The sequence below is a fragment of the Lactuca serriola genome, chromosome 2 (assembly GCF_051521515.1).
Source record: "Lactuca serriola cultivar US96UC23 chromosome 2, Lser_US96UC23_V15, whole genome shotgun sequence".
NCBI lineage: Eukaryota > Viridiplantae > Streptophyta > Magnoliopsida > Asterales > Asteraceae > Lactuca > Lactuca serriola.
The window spans coordinates 42,097,542-42,106,139 of NC_136409.1; positions in this window are offsets into that span (position 1 = coordinate 42,097,542).

Consider the following 8,598-nt stretch of genomic DNA (forward strand, 5'->3'; position numbering starts at 1 on the left):
GCCAAGGGGTCTTTATATAGGTGTAAGGATTAGGGTTTCAGTCCTTATCCTTATCTAGTTGCTTGCCCACCAAGTAACAATAAGATAAGCCTTGAAAACCCTTATCCTTTATCCTTTGGACAATTTCAAGGATCCTTATCTTCTTGAATTCGTTCAACCCATATTTAGGATAACCATTACCATATTTTGTAACTATCACATAATTACAATTCAGCCCCTCTAGTTTAATTAATTACATTTGATCATAAAATTAATTCTTAATTAATTATTGACCAATATTAATTAAACAAATATGATTTATCCTTTAATATATTATTCTTATAACATATCAATAAATCATAATAACCTCTTTCTCTATTATTTCTCCAGTCAAGTTGCTTTGGTGAAGGCAACCCAAAAGGACCATGCACAATCGAGTCAAGTACTTACCAAATATGGTTACGAGCTTAGACACTAATCCAACAGTCTCCCACTTGGATAAGTCTAGTAACTATAATAGTGAGTACTACCCGATTAGCAATCGTAGCTCTCAAAGACGTTGTCGAACTTTGATCTTATCAGTAACCTGTCCTTTGGATAAGGGATCATATATTCCTCCATTCTAGATATCGTATAGACGTGAGACATGGATTGAAATCATTCTCTCAGTCTATGTGTTGTTTCCCGATATCCGATTTACGACAACTGACTAATTGAACAAATCAAATTAGCCCTAGCCCAGCCGAGCATTTACGTTTGTCATCACTAAATCATCGAGGGGCCTACATATATCGTTTTTATCCCACTTTGGGTAAAAGGAACGGATAAACTTCGACTCAATGTTTGCTTGCACTCACTCACCAAATCACACACAACAATAAGTTTTATAACACCAAGTTACTGGTGCGTTTACATATTATCAATGTGCAACCGATTCGCAAGATACAACTCACACATCTCGGTTTCAAGAATACAAGATATTATCGTCTCACCAATCGCTCGTGATAAAATCCATGAAGAGATCCAAGTGAGCGTGGCTTTAATCCAATGCTCAAAATCATATTCATAACCACTCATGAATGTTGCAGCAAACCTTTGATATGTCTAATACACTTTAGACAATCTACAACCAATTCATGACAGTCTTCATTCATACCTACTTCCAGCATATGAACGACCATGGACCATTCGAATAATTTGATCATTCTTAATGAACTCAACTATTCTAGAAGTCAAAACATGCAAAGAGAAACATAATGATAATACTTAATCTTATATGACCCCAAACTTGTGAGTATAGATAAAACACCTTTATTTAATCACCATATTTATTACTCATTATCCATTGTTTAATGTTTCAGATAATCAACTTTTTAACTCGAATCATAACCACAATTGTCCCATGCTCCAAGCATGCACACTTTGGTTTCCTATGGTCCATACTTTGTAAAATAGATCAATTGAAACTTTTCAAATGCAACTGATTTCACAATCGCCAATCCTTATAATTAGTGTAAGAATACCAAATTCTTGCCACCTTTTAGAATAAGTCAAATTCTAATATTTTATGCAATGATCCTCTTGTGAAGTCACGGTACAAAAATCACAAAGACTCGGCCAACGAAATCACAAGGTACTCTATCAAAATTGTTACAGAACAATTCTATAGATGTGATGTCTCTCACTAAAAGTACATTCCTTTGAACATCCTTTTGCATAAAATTTTCTAATCTAGACATAAATTCTTAATTTCCAACTCCCAATTATGGAAACATTTCCATATTTACCATATGACAACTCATTCTTAATAGAATCTTATCTATTTATAATAATGTCGATATGGTCCATTCAATACCATACTTCCAACTACTCACAAGCGACCAATCCTCAGCGAACTTTGGATCGTCCTTTGATAGTTGCTTAATTATCTTAGTCAAAACCGATTCTTGTCCTTTTTCCCTCTTAATGCGTTAGACATTTGGAAAAATTTTAGAATGGTCAAATATTATAACACTTGCAATTGATCCTTTACCCGAAGCGTATGGGACACGATGCATAATGTCTTACATAAAGATATGATACTCTATCAATCTTCTACCATAATATTTTATGTGTGACGTTCTTACAATTCGAACTATGAAGAGGGATATCGTAATCATAATCGAAATTTAAGAACACACTATGTATCCTTTCACTAAATTTATTAAAATTTCTCAATCTAAGCTTTAGATTTTTGAACGAAGTACAATATTGTCTCCTTTAATTATAGAAAAACAACTTTTCAACTCTTACAACTTTGCAAAGTATAACTCTTTTTTTCTATAATTAATATTGCTAACTTGCACTACTTACCATAATAATCATGCTCCCACTTTCATGATGATTATTTTTTTTACCAGCATAACACTTATGCTCCCACTAGCTTCGACATGTCTTTAGAAATCAGCTGAACTTCTAGAAAACAATTTCTTAAGTTCATATTTCTAATACTAGATGCTTTGATAAGACTTTATCTAAGCTTGTCAAACTCATACACTTTTCCTTGGACAACTCATATGTATATGTCTAAACGATTCTAGGACTCATATCAACAATTCTAAAATGTTCAGACCCATTTTCCATTTCCCACAATTCGAACTATGAAGAGGTATGTCGTAATCATAGTTGAATTTGAGAAACCCAAATCACATAATGCTATCTTCAAAGTCTCTCTCAGTGGTGTATACATTCCCATCCATGTGAATTCATCATAACCATAATCTCAAGATAATGTTAGTGACAAATCCAAACTCTTATGGATAGAACTTGCTCTTCTTAATTTCTTGCCATCAAGGGTCCCACCATTACTTCCAAGTTATTGAGCAGCTCACCCCTTCATTTCAATGTATTTTCCATTGAACAAGGTGTATTGCCCCTATACAATCCATTGAGAACTCGTAGAACTCACGTATACAGAAAACTCAATTGGAATGGCACGGAAAACAAAATAGTGTCAACACGATAGGTTGTAAACCTCAAGTCGTCTGCTAGTGATGATTGATAAGGTTTATTCTTGATTTGTTCTTGAAACCTTTCAAGACTATTAAGACTCCCACTGACTCCTTGACATATAAGATTCTCTTGTCAATAAACATTTCTTGACAAAAAAAATATTCAAGAGTTAGTGTAGCTTTTATCAAGACAAAACACTTCACAAAATTGGTCCTAGTTGGTCTTTGTCTTATCCAAGACATCATAACTTTCCACATTTGATGAATGTTATAAACCTTCTTAAGACTTGTCACTCAATGTTACAATCTTAACTCTAAGACTTGTTTTGGAACGAAGTATGATTGGCTTCTTGATTTAACTATTTCTTCAATTCTTGATTCCTCTTCTTAGACATACAATTGCACTAAGACTCACTTAGAGGATTAATTTAGATATGGTTCTTCATCATTAAGACCTATCATAAAACATAATAAAAGGTACTCTCCCTTCTTCTTAGAATAGAGAAACATTTATCTTTCTGTCTACTTGATTCTTCTTATTCATTCTACTATTGATTGAAACATTTTTCAATCAATTCAGAATTACACTTAATCTCATAAGTATAATCATATTTACTTAACCTTAGTAAATCATGACGAATATCTTCGTTACTTTTGTGGTAGATTTGATCAACACACAACTTTGTGTACTCGATCTCCAAGTCCTACACTTGACACTTTGTCAAAGAATTTGTCTAAATTTCCAAATATGAAATTTCTCATTCACCATGCAATCAAGTTGTATGATTCCAAGTTTCTATCCAATTGAAACTTGGGCGATGAGAAGCTCTCCCTATTTGTTAAATTCTTGACCTTTCCACAAATAATACAATTAAGAATCAAACCCATTATTTCTAATAATAGAAACTTACAAACATCAATTTTTCATACACGCCATTGCAAGGATAAATAAATAATATAAAATCAAAATTTATTTTATTGCGGAAAAATTTGTCCTTACAATGCAATTTAATTGAAAAACTATGTTAATACCTATTTCTTAGCAATCTTATTCTAACTCCAAGTAGTAGCTCAAGATTCTAATCTTCAAGTAATGCGATTGAAATCCATTTCTTCATGATTAGATTCCGCTCACTTCTTCCTTTAAGCTTCCTCTCTTTTCTTTGATCCTACAAAACATCGAAATGTAATCTTATCACATTATGTATTAAGAATCTAGAATAGGAACTTAAAAGAGTTAGTTAATGGATTTTACCTAAAGTAGAGCCATACATTTTGACTCTCCCATCTCTTAGATCTTTTAGGTAAATAGGGCAGCTTTGTCTCTAATGCCCCTTCTCTTCGCAATAAAAGCAAATTGATTCTTTGGACCAGCACACGGAACTACTTCTGACTTAGCCTTTCTCTTATGATCAAACTTTTCGATCATGGCATGCCTCTCGTTGCCATTGCCTATGTCCATAGAGGTCTGGAAGGCAGATTCACCAATCAACTTTGCTTTTTCAGTGCGCCAAATCATTGCTGATTCAGCAGCAATAAGCATATAGGTGAGATCGATGAGGGTTACGTCGTGGTTCATCATATAGTACTCTCTTACGAACTCACTATATGATTCAGGAAGTGACTGAAGGACCCAGTCAACAGCTAGCTCCTCACAGACAACAGATCCCAACATTCTTAACCTATCAATGTGTGACTTCATCTCTAGGACATGTGCACACACTGGCTTTCCTTCTTCATGTTTACTTTCCAAAAGGACTTGAGTGAGTTTGAAATTATCAATCTTTTGAACTTTTGGGTTAGGGAGAATAATAAGAGGAGGTGGAGGAAGTGAAGCATGATCTCTTGTTCCCCGATCGAATCGTGGAATATCATCTTCATGTGAAAAGCTTGTTCCACAGGATTTGGGAAGACCATAGTTGTCATACTTTGACATCTACAAAACGGGAGAAAAAATTCAAGTTAGTTGATTGATTGAATCCTTAATAAATCACCCAAATGAGATATTAAGGCTAGGACCCAACACAATACTCTACAATTTGGGAGAGGGATGTCGTAACCCAAATTGCAGAACATTTGAAGTTAAGTGAATGAAGATTCACTAATTTCCACCATAAAAAATGTCCCACCCCCGAACCAGACGGCGGAAACGTCCGAGGGCTATTGTGACTCAATTGAATACCATCACAATGAATATACATGAAACATAACATTATTCATCACCAAGCATTAAATTAATACAACTGGTAGCATTTACATTTAGTACATTGTTTCATAACATTACATTCCCAAAAAGTAGATTGTTCGATACTAGTTAAACAAACAACAAGACATCACTGGGTACATTTTTCCTTCGATTTACCTGTTACCTGAGAATACAAGTATTTTGAAAAACGTCAACATATGAAATGTTGGTGAGTTCATAAGTAATGTTTGAAACATAATGTTTTGTATTATTTTGAAAAAAAAAAACCACCAGAAAATCCGATATTTTCTGAAAAGATTATTGTAAGGAAGAAAAAGTGTGAAGATCCGTAAGTATGCTTTTTTATTTCTATAAGTGTGAAAAATTGTTATACTTGGTATGCATCACGTAGGTGTAAGTGTTGAAATCCCTAGGAAAACCTGATGTTTTCCTAATACTTTAAATTACGTGTTTTATATTTGGTTATACCGTTGCGACGTGTGTATTCGATAATTCCAGGTGACATTGGATTAATTAAGGGTGGTGAGTTGTTGTAATCACGCATTAATGAAAATGGCTAGCTTACGACTATAAAAACGAACCCTTAGGCGTCGTCTGTACTACTCACCTAATCCAACCACCCTGACTTCCCATAGCCCCACCACCTAAGAAGAAAGGAGGGTGCGAAGCCCTCTTTAATTCCATGAGTCGTTCAAGGCTACCGTGAATGCGAAAGGCCCTTGGTCCGACTCGCATTTGACTTCTCGAATTTACTAGCTATGCCAAAGGACCCTTGGGGCCCAACAGCACAAAAGCTATTGAAAGTCCTTTTACATTGTATTAGGTCGTATAAGACCCAATAACATGTAAGCGCGTTTCCTTCGGGCCTAAAGATCATGTCATTGGGCTAGCTAGGCCCAACAAGCACGATTTGAAACTTTCGGGCCCAAAGATGGTGTATCGACGTCTGGTGAATTCTTACGTGTGTATTGACTTCTGGTGAATTTCCGCGTGTGTATTGAAGTATCGTCGTGTATTGATTTTTGATTCGTTGTTGATTCGAGACCAAATCAATTCGTTTGTAACGATTTTTGGTATTGAAGGTGTATTATACTTCGCCGGTAGTCGTGGTGCTAGTATTTTTATCATAAAGGATTTATTGTTTAAAACTATAGAATTATTCTTTTTGAAGCTCCTTCTTGGATAAATTTACACTTTTAACCCTTTATATAAAAGAATTTGCATTTTAGTCCTTAAATCATTTTTCTTGACACTTTAGTATCAAAACTTGTTGAAAAGATATTTTTCAACTCCAATTTACTTGAAAAACAGTTTTAGTCCCTCAAAATGGAGTTTTTCTCGGTTGAAACCTCTATTCTCGCAATTTTAACAATTTTGACCCAAAATGGAAAAATTTTACATCTTTGGTCCCTTCTAAATTTGAAAAGCATTTTTAACCCTTGAAATGGACTTGGTAAACTAGTAGTCCCCTGTTTTACAGAAAAGTGCAGTTTCAGCCCCTCTAATTTGAAAATCTCGCAATTTGGGCTTTATTGGGCCGAAAAGTTCATTTTTTGCCCATTATGTTTAAAAATTCACATTTTAATCCTTCAAAAGGGTAAATTTCCAGGAAATACATTTTTGAAACTGTTTTGACTCATCTCATCCCTCAGAATTTGTATTTTGACATTTTGGGCCCTTTAGTTTTATATTTTTAGGATTTTGAGTCCAAAAATGGGTTTTAAGCCCAAAGATGTTCACATTAACCAACTTGGTTATTTTTCTAGAAATGATTTGTGTGAAATAATATAATTTATACTTATTTCATACAACTTAATGTAGATCTCGGTTTTAAGGTCTTTTTTACTAGATCCAACACCACAATCACATAAGAACACATATATAAACATAGAAATCACACAAAGCATACATATACTCATAGATCTACACATTTGCTTGTATTCTCCCCCCACAAAACTTATAAAAACCGAAAATAGGGGGTATGAAGCTCACCTTGAGTTGTGGTTTCGACTTGAAGAAGAAAAAGGAAGAAAGTGAGGTGATTTTCGGCCCTAGCAACACCTTGATGAAGATCTCGAATTTGAGGTGATTCTAAGATGCAAGATCATGATTTCTTATGAGTTAAGAAGAGATTTTTGTATAGAACAAGGAGTCTAGAGTGTGGATTCAAGCATCAACTTACCTAGATGATGATTTTTGTGAAGAATCCTCCTTGAAAAGCCCTTGAAGCTTGAAATTTTTGAAGGGAAAGTGAAGGGATTTATGGTGTGTTCTTGAGAGAATGAAGAATGAAATGTGGGTGTGTGTGTGTGTTCTTGGATTCGGCCGAGAGAAGAAAGAGAGAGGAGAAGAGAGAGGTTTGACAAGATGGTTGCATGGAAGTATGAGTGTTGCATGGAGATCCTTGGTGCAAAAGTGAGGTGGCACCCAACAAAGTCAACCCTTCCTCTTTGTGGGCTTGGGCCGAGAATGGAGAGGGGAAAGAGGAGATTTTTGGGCTTTTTGCCCCTAAGCCCATATTATAGTTAGGTTGAATGATTGTTGGCCCAAAAAAATATATATGTGATTTTTATGCTTTATTAGGCTAGATTAGGTTAATCATGGTCCAAAATGGTTCATAATATTACTCTATTTCATTCTAGGCCCAATATGGCCCAAAATATTGAATTAAATGAAAATGGGTCCAATTAGAGCCCATTTAAGAGTTCTAAACCCAAGATGGTCAAATTGGAAGCTTATTGGTCCATTGGGCCCAATAAGGAAGTCCTAGTCCAAAAGTGGACTTAAACAAGAACTTCTAGGGTTTCCAATTGCCTATTGACTGCTTGAAATGCTTGCATGGTGTATTTGATTGAATTTTTGTTGTCATAAAGTAAGCATCATACATGTTCTTAAGTTTTTGATTCATAATTTTACTTAAGTGTTGTAGTTACAAGGCACAAAATTTCTAGTTGTGACATCATCCCCCCGTTAGAGGGAATTTCGTCTCGATTCTGTTTGAAAGCTAGATTTGAGAATGCTAGAATAGGTGAGGGTACTTTTGCTTCATTTGATCTTCGCGTTCCCACGTGAATTCTGGCCCACACTTCACGTTCCACCGTACTTTCACGATCGGGATGCGACTTTGCTTAGTACGTTTCACCTCCCTGTCCATGATTTCAACCAGTTCTTCAATGAACAGGAGATTCTCGTTGATTTCAATCTCGTCAAGGGGAATGACAAGTGTTTCATCTGATAGGCACTTCTTTAGATTAGAGACATGGAACACGGGGTGCACACTGTTTAGCTCAGCGGGTAGTTGCAGTTTATACGCCACTGGACCTATTCGGGCAACGATCTCGAAAGGTCCAATGCATCGTGGGTTCAGTTTTCCCCGTTTTCCGAAACGAATGACTCCTTTCCAAGGTGAGACTTTTAACAGTA